Source organism: Rhea pennata, chromosome 4, assembly GCF_028389875.1.
Source record: "Rhea pennata isolate bPtePen1 chromosome 4, bPtePen1.pri, whole genome shotgun sequence".
In the NCBI taxonomy this organism is placed as follows: Eukaryota; Metazoa; Chordata; class Aves; order Rheiformes; family Rheidae; genus Rhea; species Rhea pennata.
Genome location: NC_084666.1, coordinates 73,908,960 through 73,924,968, shown reverse-complemented (window position 1 = coordinate 73,924,968; position 16,009 = coordinate 73,908,960). Strand labels below are relative to the sequence as shown.

General features: G+C 41.3%; 1 protein-coding gene across 1 annotated transcript in view; it reads right to left on the bottom strand.

Moving 5' to 3' along the window:
• Positions 1-16,009, bottom strand: part of ARHGAP24 (Rho GTPase activating protein 24) — a 242,091-nt gene that overhangs the window by 140,844 nt on the left and 85,238 nt on the right. The window lies entirely within an intron of this gene.

Here is a 16,009-nt window from a genome sequence, read left to right as displayed (position 1 = left end):
TTTATACCACTTAGTCACTCACCTCAGCAGAAAGAATAGGATTCTGAGGAAGCTGATCTCTTTGTATACATAAAATATTTCCAACAACATTGACTATTAGATGGGATAGTTTATTAGCAGAAATTAGGAGCTAAGTTCTTTGTCACTCTGCAGAACAAACTACTGCTCTGCAGGAGAAATGTAGAGAGGTCAGGCATCTCTTCCCAACACTCAAAAAATCCACATTGGGTTTAAATTTTGTATTATGTTTAAAAAGACTTTGCCAAGATGAGTCAACTGCAGTATATTAAATGTTTTCTTCTTTAAGAGTGGCATACACTGCACAGAGCACAGATTTCATCATCACTCAGCAAAAAAGAAATTTCTATGTTCCTGTTAAAGGTAACATGAATTTTACTGAGCAGTCGGGCAAAACCTTGATGCTTTTCTTTGCAGCAAGTTGTGTCACTAAATAGGGAAATGCAAATGCTGTGTTTAATCTTCACCTATTCTCTTGAAGAACACAAGCAGGTTAAGCACAGCACATCTCCAAGGGTGACTCCAGCTACATCAAGGCGGAGATTGTTCAGATGACTCCAGTAAAGATTTAATAGGTCTTTGAGCTGTAGAAATTAAGTACTGTAGAAAATAAACATAACATTCATACAAAAACAAATAATCAAAAAAACCTTACAGAAATTTGCATGGTGACCAACTAAAATAAGTGGATTTGAATCTAAAACTGTCAACTCAGTAACACTGCACTTGTCTCAATCTGGCTTCTAAACAAAGGAACTCAAAGCGCTTCAGAAAACGTGTCCGGCATTGCTGCCTCTATGTCAGATGCCGAGATTCTGTGGCAGAGGAGTCAAGGGACGTACCCAGGGGCCCGTAAGAATTAGGGCAGGAATCGTGTGTGCCATTCAGTTCTACTAATTACTGAAGTCCATCTCTGCCTGACAGATTATATCTTTTCACGTGGCAATTTAATCTATTGAATCACAGTGTCATCAGTCAGATATCATTTAATTACTACAGAAAAAGAAAAGCTGTATTAAATCTGTCCCAGCCTTTTTCTGAGCAAGGCAAGTTATGAACATGACAATCTTCACAGCATTTTCAGGGGAGTATTCTCCATCCATTTATCTTAAATAACGTGGATATTTAATTGGCGTTGTTAAAACAGAACAGGAATTAAAAGAGCTGATACATTTAAAAAAGCTGCACATTTAACAGTGCTTCAGGTCAAACAAATAATAGCACTTTGAGAACATGAACCTAAGTTATTCCAGCCCCAGTGTTGACAATCTGACAAACGTGTTTGAATTGTGATTTTATCGCTGAAGTACAGAGGAGTCCCAAGAGATTAAAAGCACTTTCAAGTGGAAAATGACTTTCACATTTTTTTCTCCCGCCAGCTGCATGCGTGGACAAAGCTATACTCAAAACACAATAAATCAGCGTGTGCAGATACCCACAGAACAGTGCCTTCTGTAAGAGCCTGCTTCCCTGCAAACTTACATGGCTTTAAAAGGCACTGACAGGCAAAAAGCCCTTGGGGATTTTAATGGGTTTTAGTGCACCAAAGTCTAACTTGCCTTTAACGAGGCTTTTAAACTACAATCCCAAATATGCAATTGGAGTCGACAGAGCAATAATTGCATTTTAAATAAAGACTGGTTAGGTATCACAAAACATTTTAAAAGATTCATGTGAAACCGCAACAAATAGATTTAGAGCTATTTGGGGAAAAATCCTGCTCTTAGACCCATAAGGATCACCTCTAGACACATGAAGAACAAATCTCTGCAGGGAAGACGTGCTTGTCCATGTGCCCAACTCCTACCATAACGACCACTTCCCAAAGCAGCAGCCTGCGCTCTCCTTTCTGTCCATGCCACTTACCTCTTCCCATTTCTCCACATGGATTGCTGCGTGCTAGCATCACGTAGGGGAGGGCATGGTTTTATCCACTCTCAATTCACTTTTAACTAAATTAGGTTTACAGAAGACTTGCTTAAAAGTCTAATTTTAATCACATGGCAGCACACATACAGAAGAATATAAATGTTTACAGTTCAGTAATCATTGAAAATGCGCTGTATTTGGTAAGTAATTTTTTTTTATAGCCCAATGTAGTTGAACATCCAAGTTTCTTTTGCATTTTGCAGGCTATACTTGCTCTGTACAATCCTTCTTAAACATAAGAAAATTATGCACATAACTTCAGCAAAGCAAAATGACAGTTATCTGAAACATGTCCAACTTATATTTATTTATCTATTTATTTATTTTTAACTATTCCCAGTCCCCATCACTCCTTGAGCAAGCAGAGCAGTTGAAGAGAGCGAATCAGAGAGGAGAGCCTCGCATTAATCTAATACTGGGAACTAACGCACACCTGCAGTGTATCTGGCAGTGCATATCAAACAGAGAAATAGATGTCCAATAAACAGACTGAGACAAATTTTGGAACCGCTGAAAATGGCAGTGGTTTCAAATATACATCCCTTCCAAAGCTATGACCCTTCTTTCAGCATCATTCAAAACAGAACAGATGGAACCTAAATATGCTTTTATCTATCACGGGCCTCTAATAAATTGCAGGCTGCTCTTCCTGCCTGGACTCTTTCACTGCTGCTGAAGCACTCTGCAACAATCACAGAGAAGGAGGAAAGGCCACGCTCATTCGCACGCACACCTTTTGTGAATAAGTTTATACCATGGTGATTCTTTCACCACTGACAAAGAAGAAAGGAGGGTATGGCCCAATTTATTTCACTTTCCCTGATAAGTACCCTTATTTCACATGCCTCTTCGGTAGCCCATTGTTTAATTTAATTATTTATTCTCCTTAGCTCCAGTCATTTTCACTCATACTTTGATTTCACAGCTGGTCTTCTTGTATATCGCTCTCTCACTTCTGTTGGATTTTATTCATGTGTTGAGGTAGTGATATTCTTGTTTGAGCAAGAACGTACCTGATGGTTTAGGTAGTTTACCAGAGGTTTCTCCCATAAGCCTACGTGCTCTTTTTCTCTGTCCATGGAAAGCGAAGCCCACCTCTCAGAAATGACAGTGACTCCACCACAGACAGCAATGCATGAGGCTGGGTGTGCTCTGTCCTTCTGAAGGAAACCAGGCCCTAGTACAGCTGATCTTGTTTGAGGATGTTTATTGTTTATGCAAGTTCAGCAAGGTCTCTACTGAGCCCACTTGCTCTGTCACCAGCCTATATAAACTGCTTGTTACTACCCTCTAATGTTACTAAGGGCTTTGATGGTGTAACTGTCCTTGACAGGCACACTATCTACCACAGCTCGGGGGCCCCTCGCTGGCATCACAAGTGAGCACGACCCCTTGCTCCTAGCGCAAGGGACTCTCTCACGGCAGGAACTGACAGATACGCAGCCTCCAAGACGTCCCCGGCCTCTCCCCCCCAGCAGTGGCGCTGCTGCAGTGTGAAAGGAATGGACACCGTTGCTATTTCACTGCAATGCCCCTGCCGCTCCTATCTCTTCTCAAAGACAGCAGACTAGCAGGCCTGGTGCCAGCTCCTCTTGCCAAGGTTGAGGACAATACCGCGCTCTGTGCTCTAGTGACCAAACTGTGCCAAATGGTAGCAGATGGCATCTTCCCCCAGACTCCATAGCTATAGTGCTAAGGTCGGCAAGCTGAAAAGATCGCCCTCCCCAGGGTATTTTCCTTCTTCCTCCTTTCCCTCCTCCCCGTTGGCACGCAGCAGCCTAGCTGACAAGGCTGTCACATTTTCCATAACTGCCCCTGAAAGAAGCCCTTTACAAAGCCAATCCCCACTCCACTGCTTATTCGCTGCGTGCAGCCAGCGCACAGACGAAAGGGCAGGCTCCCCCACACATGCGCAGCCTGCAACGCACAGCACAGACCAGGAACATCAGCTACTGGCTATGGCTTGTTTCAACATAGAGTCCCTTTCCTCCTCCCACAGGAAAATCTTGTTTGGTTCAAGTAGAACTCAACATAACACCAGTAAGCACTACCATAGCTGCTTGACATTACTACTTCATTAATCATCAATGAAACTGTACACCAGCTTCATTAAAGACCTGACAGTCAGCCTTGTGTTTTAAGTTTGAAGTTCCCTCCTGACAAACATACATCAATCACATGGTGTTCCTCATTATTTCTGCCAGAAAATAAAAGATAGCCATTCACTGAAACTAGGAATATCACAGCAAGCACACAGAACTTTTATATAAAAGACATACATTTTAGATAAAAGATTTAACTCTGCAGAAGCAGCAGTAGAAGCTATCATCTATCAACCTACCCATGAGAAGAGATGTTACACAGTCATCATATGCAAAATCATTTATCCTTGATACATTTAATTCCTTATTCCCAATGCTCACATGCACTGAAATCTCTTCTGCCATAAAGGTACAACACCCAAAAACATATTGAAAAGTTATGGAAAAAACTACACAACACATCATGAGAACATCGCATGAGTTCAGCAGGGAAATGCTGCTGTTCAGGGGTGATTCAAGTGTTCTGGCAAGATAGGGTTTTTGTTTTTTTTCTTTTTTTCTTTTTTTTCCCTAAAGAGTAATGCCAATTTTTAAAGAACTGGAACCAAATGGTTCATGGCAAATGTGAAAGGCCCACAAAAAGATAAGGTTTCCAGGATCTTGAGAAAGGCAAAGGATGGGAGGCTGGCAGTAGGAGAAACCTGGATTCATATTATCCCTAACCTGCACTACTTGAAGCAAGGATTTGATCCCCAGACCACAATCCCAAGCACAAGATATCGCAGAATCACAGAATCAGTAAGATTGGGAGGGACCTTTGGAGATCATCTAGTCCAACCTCCCCGCTCAGCAGGGTCACCTAGAGCATGGTAGACAGAGTTGAACATCTCCAGAGAAGGAGACTCCACAGCCTCTCGAGGCAACCTGGGCTAGGGCTCCTTCGCTCTCACAGGGAAGAAATTCCCCCTCACGTTCAGGCGGAACTGCCTGTGCTTCAGTTTCTGCCCGTTGCCTCTTGTCCTGTCACACGGGACAACTGAAAAGAGTTTGTCCCCGTCCCCTTGACATCCTCCCTTCAGGTACTTGTACACATCGATAAGATCCCCCCTCAGTCTTCTCTTCCCCAGGCTGAAGAGGCCCAGCTCTCGCAGCCGTTCCTCACAGGGCAGGTGTTCCAGCCCTCTGATCATCCTCGTAGCCCTATGCTGCACTCTCTCCAGTAGCTCCAGGCCTCTCTTGGACTGGGAAGCCCAGAACCGGACGCAGTACTCGAGAGGAGGCCTCCCCAGGGCTGAGGAGAGGGGCAGGATCACCTCCCTCGACCCACTGGCAACACTCTTCCTAATGCACCCCAGGAGACCATTGGCCTTCCTGGCTATCAGCTGCACATCCCACTTGACAGGAACAAGCAAGTATTCACTGGTGAAGTGCTAGAACTCAGGGATGTGGGCTAAGTACAGGACTTCTTCCAGCTTTAATTACCTATCCCAGGGGCAAATATTTATACAATGTGCTATAACTTTAACTTGAGAAAGAAGCTAAGACAGAGTATAAAGCAAGCTACTTAAGGATGACAGACTCCTCTTCCATCCAGTCCTGGTGAGCACCGCTCAGCAGACCCATGTGTCTGCCTGACAGTTCCCAAGTATAGCGTTCTGGTGTAGCACCACAGCAGGAGAATAGCCACAGACTCCCACAGCATCCCACATACGATTTTTCCTGTACTGTTAAAGAGAAGCCAGGCTAACCTGGCTTTCACCACACTGAATAATAAGTCAACACCAAGCACTACTACAGGATAAAGTTGTCAATTTGGCAGATATGAAGTAGAAACTCTGCTTTTCAGCCTGCAACTTGACAGCTGTGTTGAAGAAAAAAAAAATTAAGCCTCCTGGCGTAAAAGTTTTGTTCCATGTCTCCAAAACAGATTGAAAGAGAATATAAAACAGAAACATTTTAAGTAAAGACTGATGTTCCTACATCACAGGTAATGGGAAAGAGAAGATGAAACCATCTGCAGAAGGACCAGATGAAGACCAAAGGACTTCTGAGCCTCTCTCAGCAAGCCTACAGGCACAGAGGATTAGGTTAGGACAACACACACTTCCCAAATATATGATAAAACAGGAAGCAAATCTGCTTTAAGATCTGTAAACTTTAGCTGAATAAGCCAACTTCCATCCAGAAGACTTAGGCTTAACAGCTATCACATTCTGAGGATAAACGCTTGGCTAAACAATCCTTTAATCCAAATGGAGTTTGCAGCCCCAACTGCTTAGGCTCTCCTACTTCCAGGGATGAAAGCACTCTCATGGGCATGTAGTACACTGTCACCACCCAGACCTGGGGCACACACTCTTGGTGTGCTAAGGAAGAACAGGAGGTGGGAGCATGGGGCAGGACTCAGCCAGAATTGAGTTCAGATTTCACCAACTTGCCATGGGGTTTCTAGTAAGTCACCTATTCTCTCCTTTTTTCCTGCTGTCAGGAGTGCGATGCTACCAGCTATTTAACAGAGAAGGTACAAGCTTTTAATTAATTTACTTTTCTCAGCAGCAGAGATTTTTGCTGAGCACTGTGTCAGGCACTAGAATTTCATTCTTATTATCAGAAAAGGCTCACAGACATCTGTACTACGAATGCCCTACTAGGTATCCACAGCTTTAACATCTACGCTTCAGATCATCCCTCCATAGCGTTCCTGTCAGTTTCTCCTACGTGGATGTTTTTATTACTCAGTACAAATCAAGTACAAATCATATTCTAAGAGCTGAAATTCTGAAGAGATAGACAAATATAGTAAGAACATATCATCTTAACATGCATAAAACTGCACATTGACTTAAAGCAGATGGATCCTCAATTCTGTAAGTAGTAGTAGACAGGAGAGTAATCACTATTATTATGATTCATCACAATAGTGACAGTAGTAAGTATACATAAGAAAATACTTACTTTAAATACCTTTATTACTGCTGCCTCTGATTTTTTCCATTACTGCCTTCTCACTTCACATAAGTTTATGTGGGAGTACAAATTCCAAAGGGCACTTTCTGATATGCCAAATATACTGCTGAAATGAAATGAGTTAAAAATGAAAGTCCTGAACAGCGTAATCCAGCACTGCACTTCTATTATTACACTGGTATTCTTGATCTTACCGCTAGGGGGAAACATTTGAAACTCAGACAAAATTAAGCTAGTGACTGAAGATGTTCTTCAGAGTGCACTGTAGTTAGAAAAAAAAAAAAAGCAATTTCATTTGTTTTGAGAAATCAAAATTGTATTTAGACACTAGAAAATTCCAGAAATATAAGCAAGCACAATTTCATACTGACAAATGAAATGCTATGCCCATGGCATATAGTTAACCAACAATACAGACATTGCTGAAGACCTACTGTAGCTTCAAAACTGATTCAAGTCATAAGTATTCTTCTGGGCCATACAGCTGGGGGATGATTTATCCATAGCCCTACAGTCTGCATCATCCAAGCTCAGAAATTCCTCATACTTAAACATAAAAATGAAAAAAAATGATATGAAAGATACTTCTGGCCTATCTCTAATAGATAAAGAAACAAAATGGCTCACATGGACATTAAATGCATTGACCTGTTGGGCATAAACCTTGAAAAGAGCAGACTCCATGATGCAGGTGCAATAGCATGATGGTGTGAATTACCCTCCAGTTTCACAGGGATGTAGGACTAGAATGGTTTACATTTTCTTTTTATAAAAACAATGAAGATGACAATCCTATTACAGGAATCACAAACACTTGCACATCACCATGACTGCTGCTTGACATGGAAAAGCATTCATTCCTGCTGAGCCCTCAATAGTAACCTTTGAAAAACAAGTAGCAAAGCTTCAGTCGGCTTCATTTCTTTGGTTCACTGACTCCATGCAATTCTGGAGCTCACTTAAAAAAGCAGTTTAGATTTGTTACAACTTCCTTGAAAGGAGAAGAAAGAGACAGAGTATGCTTATGTGTCTGCATGCAGAGCCATATTTACCAAACAAATTTTTGAGAAATCACTGTGATAAGAATGGTGATGCGTCTAGGAGACCTACAACAGGCAAAGAAGAGTACTCAAAGCAGCGTTAGTGTAATATGCCATTACACGGAGGTATCTCTGTGCAGTAAAGCTGGTGCTCATTTGATTAAACAGCCTGCCTGCTCCCTCAAGATGATATCACGGGCGCAATTAGTTCAGTCGGCAGTATCAGCAAAGCCCTTGAGGGGCTGCGCTCTCGACGACTAATGAAGAGGCACTGCTGGCTGTCAGAGGATGCTGGGGGAGGCATTCATCTTCATGGCAGCACCAATTAAATCCATGGGGGTCATACCAGGCAGAGGGGAATTCAGTGCAGGGAACAAGTCAAAGCAATGGACTAGCTTAACAGTTAGTGTTTGGGTTTTGCATCTTATAGAGAAAGGAATCAGTTGCATTATATGGTGAAGGCAATACAGAGCATCTGTATGCAAGCGCAGCAGTGCTTGCTTCTGTGTCCCGCACATTATGGAAAAGTGTTCCTTTGACACACAGCTGGAAACCTCTGTGTGTACAGAAGTTGCTCCCAAAGGCAAGAGAAGGTAATTTGTTGACTGAGTTGTACTCTTAACACCTTGCTAAGTTTTCACAAAAGCTACCAAAAGGCTGGCACTACGTGTGGATATATCCTCCCATTCGACATCGTGATTACTCCTGGGAAGATTAAGTCAGGCAACTCTAGCCCCTTATCTCAGAAGGCTACATGCTTATGTTAACAGCTCTAGTTCCAACAGAGTTTAAAACTCTCTAAACCATGTCCACTCCTGATGCATCATGTTGAGTTATATCAGTCACACTGGAATATGTCATCTAGTGATCTGTCCCTATTTTGTGCCTCTCTGTAGTCACATCTCTCCTGTCTCTCAAAAATCTGTCATATAACCTCTAGGATTATAAAATATTGGTATCAGAAGAGAAAAAATAAAGAGAGAGAGAAAGAGGCTATAGAAAGTGTTTATGGGATCCCGCAAGTTAGAATGAATGCAATTTAAGTGTCTCAAAATGAGCAGCATTAAGTCTGGTGGGTGGCATTTAAGCATCCACAGAACTGCACTATTTTTGCATATTTTAAAGAAGGACAATCTGTGCTGCCTCTTAAACATTTAAACAGTGTAAACTGCAACCCAAGATATTGTGACAATCCAGTTAAAGATGAGTGTCCAATCTGTTAAGGAACACAGGAGCACGGCAAATAAAATTGCTTGTTCAGCAAAGAAAGTGCTCACCTACAATCCCTGTTGTGTCTTGTTTGTATTTGTTTGGTGGACAAGGGCAAGGGGGGAGACTAAATGAATTTATAAACCCACACCTTCCAAGACCTGATGGACCCTGGATCAAAAGTGCTCTAGGTACATCAGTAGGTGACGAGAATGACCACTTAGTATAGTCTTCCCATTTGAGATGTTTGAGAATTCACAGCAAAATTTTCAGAGAGCTTCATCTGCTAAACACCGTGTATCAATATGGAACTGTGGAGTTAAGAGTTTTGCAACACGTTGGCAATCATTAATCTTGGATGCTGAAGGGACTGTTTACAGATAGTGCAAGGGTATGAAATACAGATGCAAAACAGTTCCTCTTGACTCACAGTCATGAGTGCATAGACCCAAGCAATCTAAGCTGACGTATATTTGATGTTCCTAAGGAAAAGATACAGCACTGTCATTTGGAACTAAAAAAATTTATTTTGCCCTGAGTAAAAGCCTATTGCAGCACTAGAAGCAAAATAGCTTATTATCCAACCTTTTAAGTAAAGAAAGCAAACCCCCAAAAGCCCCCAAGAAAAACCCTCAAACCCACCTCATGCTCTCTACCAGAACAGTTAGTCTGCAAAAAGCTTCATCTGTCAGGTAAAGCTTTTCGCATGCAGAAGAAAAAAAGAAAAAGAAAAAAGGAAAGAAATAAGAGGAAAGAAAATAAAAGAGAAAAAGAAAAAAGCCTATGGACATTTTTTTTTCCTCTGTCTCTCTCCTAATAGAAAAAACAAAATATACAAAATATCCACATCCTGATTATTTCGAAGTTCTGGGATTTAGTATTTCACTCCTTTGCTGTGATTCTCTAATGAAGCCATAGGCTTTTGGGAAATGCTCTGTATTCCAAGCCTTCACAAGTCCGTAAAGTCAGCCTAGAAATCTGATGAAGTACTGTACACTGTTCTGAGAAAAATCAGCATAAGAATTTTACAGCAGAAAAACGTGATTCAAACATGCTGTGAACAGAGCAACTCAAGTCCTCCATAGTAGAGTATTCTCCACAGCAGCTTTTGAGAGCAATTTCCAAAGATCAATCGATAAAATACCTACTACAGACTTCTAAATTACTTGAAAATAATTCTTGACAGAGAAGGCAAGACACAAAAACAGTCAAATGTTTGAACAATATCACAGAGAAAGAGACTTCTGGAGAATCAGAACTGAGTCCTGAAACAGGTTTGCATGTGACATCTATGAAATCGTTTTTACTTAACATTCTTTTCAGCTGAAGCACTTGGGGAGGTACAAGTACATGCCATATTTTGATTTATATCCAGTACTTCTTTTTACTTTAAGAAGCAGAAGCGGCTCATTTCAGTTATCAGTTTGGCCGGTTTTCAATTAGTACCACAAAGGGAACCAACCCTTACGTTGCATAACTTGATCCCAGAGAAAACTGCTTCCTGAATATATGTATATACAAAAACTATGCACAGATCTCATCCAGTCAGAAATGTTGGGATTTTCTTCAGCAATATGTTTGGGCTTGTTTTCTTGACTACAGCTCTCAAGCCTGACAAACTGATCTTCAACAATCGTGCATAGTGCTGAAGGCAATTCTTGCCTTCTGTGGGCTCCACCACGCATTACCCGACAAAGACCCCGTGGTCCCCGATGAATAGCAGGGCAGCCCAGGAGCCATACAAATGTGCAGTCTGCAGAAACACCGGTGCAGAAAGAAACAGTAGCATGGCTCTAAAGGAACTAATCTCCAAGTACAGTAAAATGAACTCTGCATCATCTTTAAAAGAACATTTCTCCCAAGAACATCCACTACTGACTGTTCAAGCTCAAGGCCCCAACCATCCCTTCATTTCCATTAAAAACAACTGGCTAATAAACAAATGGAAGGAGAAACCTAACTCTGAGAACTGCTTTAGACAGATTAACAGCATTGTCAAGTTCTCAGGTAGCAGAAGCCTCCCATGCCTTTCATATACATGCAATAAGATTTTATTTAAACCTATTTCTAGATGCCTTTTTCCCCAGGAGCTAAAATCTCTAGCTGTCTTGCAGGATTTGATTTTATTCTTCCATGCATTGCAGAACCCTGACAACAAAGATGATTTCAAAAAGAGCGTTCACTGCCTTAGCCCTCTCTCTCCTTTGCTCAAAACTTAACTGTTTCAACAGAGACATCTACTGCCCCGGCCTATCTGTACCTCCTAACATCCTCTCTCAGTGCATCAGAAACTTGGGTCATCTTTAAGGCCTTCCAGTTTCTATATGCTTCCCAGTGACAGCTGCCCATAGCTTCCCTCCTCTCAACTCGCTTCCATTTCAGATAGCAGTGTGCATTAATTCAACTACCTATGAATTAGAAAGCTGAATGTGCTCTAATTTTCTTGTATGCTTATGACTGAGGAACAGGATTTAAGATATGGGTAACTACTATATTATTTAGCAGAAATTTGAAAGTCTTAAGTGTTCTGGATTTTAACATAAAACTGCAAAGGGTCTCTACCAATTATGTCACATGTTAATAAAATCATCACCATCAGCCAACCAGGACCAACAGACCAAGCCTCCTGCTGCTTTAACAACAAGAGTACACGTGAAGTGAAAACACCAACAGCAGCCTCATCAACACACCAAGAGCAACCATCTCACCAAAAAGCACAGACACAGGCTGAAATTTGCTTCTGTGCCCTATTAAGCAAGTACCAAAACCCAGAAAAACAAAAAATCACAACTTGGTCTGTAATTTCAAAGGAAAAAAGCAGCTAAAGAAATTGTTCTCTCTGCAAACAGTGTGCGATTCAACTTGTGCTCTTCTGCAACTTTGTTGGTTTACAAAGTGGATTTTTTTAATTAAAAGAACATTCACATAGCTAATAAAACAGAGTGATTTGAACAAACCTAACTGCATAGTTTAGCCACCTACACACTTCTCCTTTGGAAGATGTTTAACTGAAAGTCTCATCTAGTAAAGCTTTTCTGTTGAATAAAGATGGACCCAGGCTTTACAAAGTACCTCTTATTTTGGTTCCATGCAGTCATTCACTATATAATCGCTACTCTGAAACCATCACCAAAAGTAATATGAAACATTCTTTCTGAGTGCAGGAGAGGCCATTAACAAAACAGATCAGAGAAGTCACTAATCACCTTGTGGTCATACTGACTCTGGTGCAGAAGATGTCCGCACAGAAGTGAAGCACGGGCCTCATGCTCCACAGGAACAGTTGCACTCTTGTGAAGTGGTTTCATCAGTACAGCAAAAAAGCAAGGAAGGGAGAAACAATTTTAACATGAAACTATGTCATGACTTAAGGAATGAACAGAATGTTTTGATGCAAATTAAATGCATTTATAATCACAGCATCAACAAAACTGCAAGACACTTGTCTCCACAATTACATTTCTTTCATGCATTTTCCAAGACAGCCATGTACAGAGGATTAGTTTCATACTATAAAACAACTCCCACGTACATTCCCAAAATAATTTGCATGTATTACCAATAAACAAACACACATACAAGTTTTCAGGCCACCCACAGATGTTATAGACAGAGAGAGGATTTGTCACTATTGCCTTTGGGATTATAAGTAAAATTGATTCGACTTTCAATAAAGAGAAAGCAGAATTTTAAGAAAGTGAGTCTCATCACTATCCCACTTAACACAATATTCCGCAAAGTTGGCAAAAAAAATTCTCTACAAGTAGCTCTTGTTGCTATGTAGCTCTTTTCAGGTATGGAAGTTAACAGAGCTGAAGAGACCCCTAGCTACAATGTATTTTTCTTTATTACACCCTAGCAGCTCAATTTTGGTGCTGTCCCACTAGAAAGCTGACTTTTACGAGTCCTAAGAGGGTACAGATGACAAACAGCTCTATTAACACTGCTGACAAGACTGTCTGAAGCAGCAGTACTGACATAACATGAAAGATCACTTCATCTTTGCTTTACATACAGCAAAAAACCCTTCTAAAGGCACCATAATTGCTTCCCAGTCAATCTTTATTTAGAGTTTCAACTAGATTTTAATTCGATCTCCTAAAGGTTAGTGTCATAGTACGAAACGTCCAATCTGATTTCCCCAAAACACTTTTTCTCATGAATTCTTGGCACAGTGTCCCACCAGGAAAATTGCTCCCATACGAAGTCACTATAATCACACACCTATTAGCGAGAGGAAAACAAATACGCTGGTGCTACCCACACATAATCAAAATTTTATACTTAAAAACCAAAGCCAAACAAAAACCTACAATCAAAAAACCCCTCACACTACTTGATTTTCAGGGAGACTCCAGACATGAAATTGTTTTCTATTAGCTTGTTGGCTGCAGAGAAATACATTACAGCCAGTAGTTTTGGACATCCCGAGAGGAGCTGGGGTTCTCCGTCAGCACTGTCCCCCAGCTACGCAGCAACCAGCGTTCCCCTTATTAGGTATATTGCTGAAGGCTTTATAGCTCGGGCATGAAAGATGACCTGAGGCTGAGCACGTAACAGCTTTGGCTGGAAGGAAACGTACTGAGGGCTGCTGACACTTCTCAAAACAGCAAGAAACATCAAACTATGGAAGCAGAAACAATACAGGGGCTGCCTGAGACTTAATGTCCCGGTATCTCAGAAACAGGGTAAAACACAGCATTTTCTGTAGGCTCTCTATGACATAGACCACAGCCAGGTAATGAGATAAAAGCATTCAAACTCAGCTGCAAATAAAATCAGCCTGACCTTCGCCATGCTATCTGTGACAACTTCCCACACTGAAAACGAGTGATCTCTAAAGAAGGTACTTGAACAGGGACACAGGGGCCTGCCTTCACAATAGAGCGTATTTGACTGTTTTAGCCTTAACTGATTAACATTTCCTAGTATCCTGTTACCGGCCCGATTTACGCCCGTCACTGAAGCCTCAAAGGTGCCTCTGAGCGACCTTCCAGCAGCGGGGCTGCATCAGGCCCCACACGGTCGGGGATCCCTTTGCTGCCAGCTGAGGGGCGCAGCACTGCTGCCTGTACTGTTGGACAGAAAGGCTTTCAGGTCTGCATTCCACACACACTTCAAGCCTACAAAAAACCCACCCTGTCTTGATGCCAAATTTACACAGACCACAGGCATAGTAAGTACCCCCCACAGCTAGCATTAGCAGACAGATTAAGCTGCTGTATGAATCAGGACATTAAGAGCACTGGCTTCAGCAAAAACCTTCTCATCTGTTTCTACACGCATGACATGGCAGCAAAGGCAGCATCACAACCTTTCTGAGACGGGAATACCCCCATTTAGTGCACTTCCTCCACAGCCTCTTCTAGCTTAATCTGTAGTGGAAACTAAAGCTGCTTCTCCCACAGCTGTGCCAAGCAGGAACAGAGGGCAACACCACCAATTCACTGTGCTTCTACTTTTGGTCACTTAGCATAGCCCCCTCCCTACTCACTACTGCAGGATGCAGGCTGTATTTCAGTAACAGCAACTGCCGCAACCACAAAAAGCTTCTCTCTTTCCTATCTAAAACAGCCAAAAGAAATACAAGTCTAATTCATAAAATCACAGATTGGAAGCACTATTTTGCCTATAAGTTTTAGGTTGGAGAGCATTCTGAATGTTCTGCAAAGAAGGCAGCTTTTCAATTGAAAGGAACTGTTTTAGCAGTTTTTCAATGCGAGTAAGATTTTAGCCAGTCCAAGAGTTCCAGTGTTAGGTTTATTCCAAAACTTTGAATATATGATGTAAAGTTACAGAGCTTGGTGAAGAATTTTTAAAAAATGTGATTATTCAAGCTGGAACAAGTGTGAGAAAGCCTCAAACTGGTAACATGCTTGTTTTCTTTGCGTATTTGCTCCTTATTGCACATAGCTTTCATAATCAAGCTCCTTCGAACTGGAAAAAATAAAAATGAAGCCACTCTGCTGAGTTGCTTCTGCAAACTCTACCTCACTCTGCTCGTCCTTGCCTGCCAAGTGAGTAGCCCCCTTAACTCACAAGTTTACTGTGTATTTCTTGCAGGCCTACAATTTATCAAAATCTCCCTGTGTCTGCCAAGACAACAAAGTTGTTGATTTGACATCCAGCCAGTTTAAAAGCAAGAACACAGAGGTCAGTTCCAAGACACATTTTCCTCAATTTATCCTTTTTAAGAGTGGTGATAGGGAAAGTAAGTTGGAAAGCCATAGAGGGATTAACAGAAAATATTGAGTAAACATAGTGGGCTAATCAGGTGTTGGGAAGGTTAGTAAACCACTGAAGCAATAAATGGAGTCAAGAATACCACATGGTTGTCAGGGTTACATTCTTTAGACAATCCACCCACAGGGAAGAAATAAATAAATAAATAGATAAAAATGTAGGGTGTCGATATAGCAACGCTTGGTATTGTGACAATCCGCTTATCCATCCAGAGTGACAAGGCAGGATCCTTAAATGAGGGTACCTGTCCCAACAGCCAACGTGAAAAGCTACTGCTGCTAAATTATCAATCACTTCTGTTACCACAGGACTTTCTACTTCCATCACTTCTAGCATCTTTTTTTTTTTTTTTAATTGCCAAATACACATGTACTATCATATCACTAAGTGCCACAATCCCTGGCTGCAGAACAACTTTTTATGTTGACAAAAAAAAAATGATAGTTTTCTTACACTGCCCAGAGCTGAATGAAAAAATATGAAAACGTTTTGACATAAAGCACAACAAAATTAAACATTTTTTTCCCCCTCTTAAATTGAATCATTAGTCACCTTCAGATT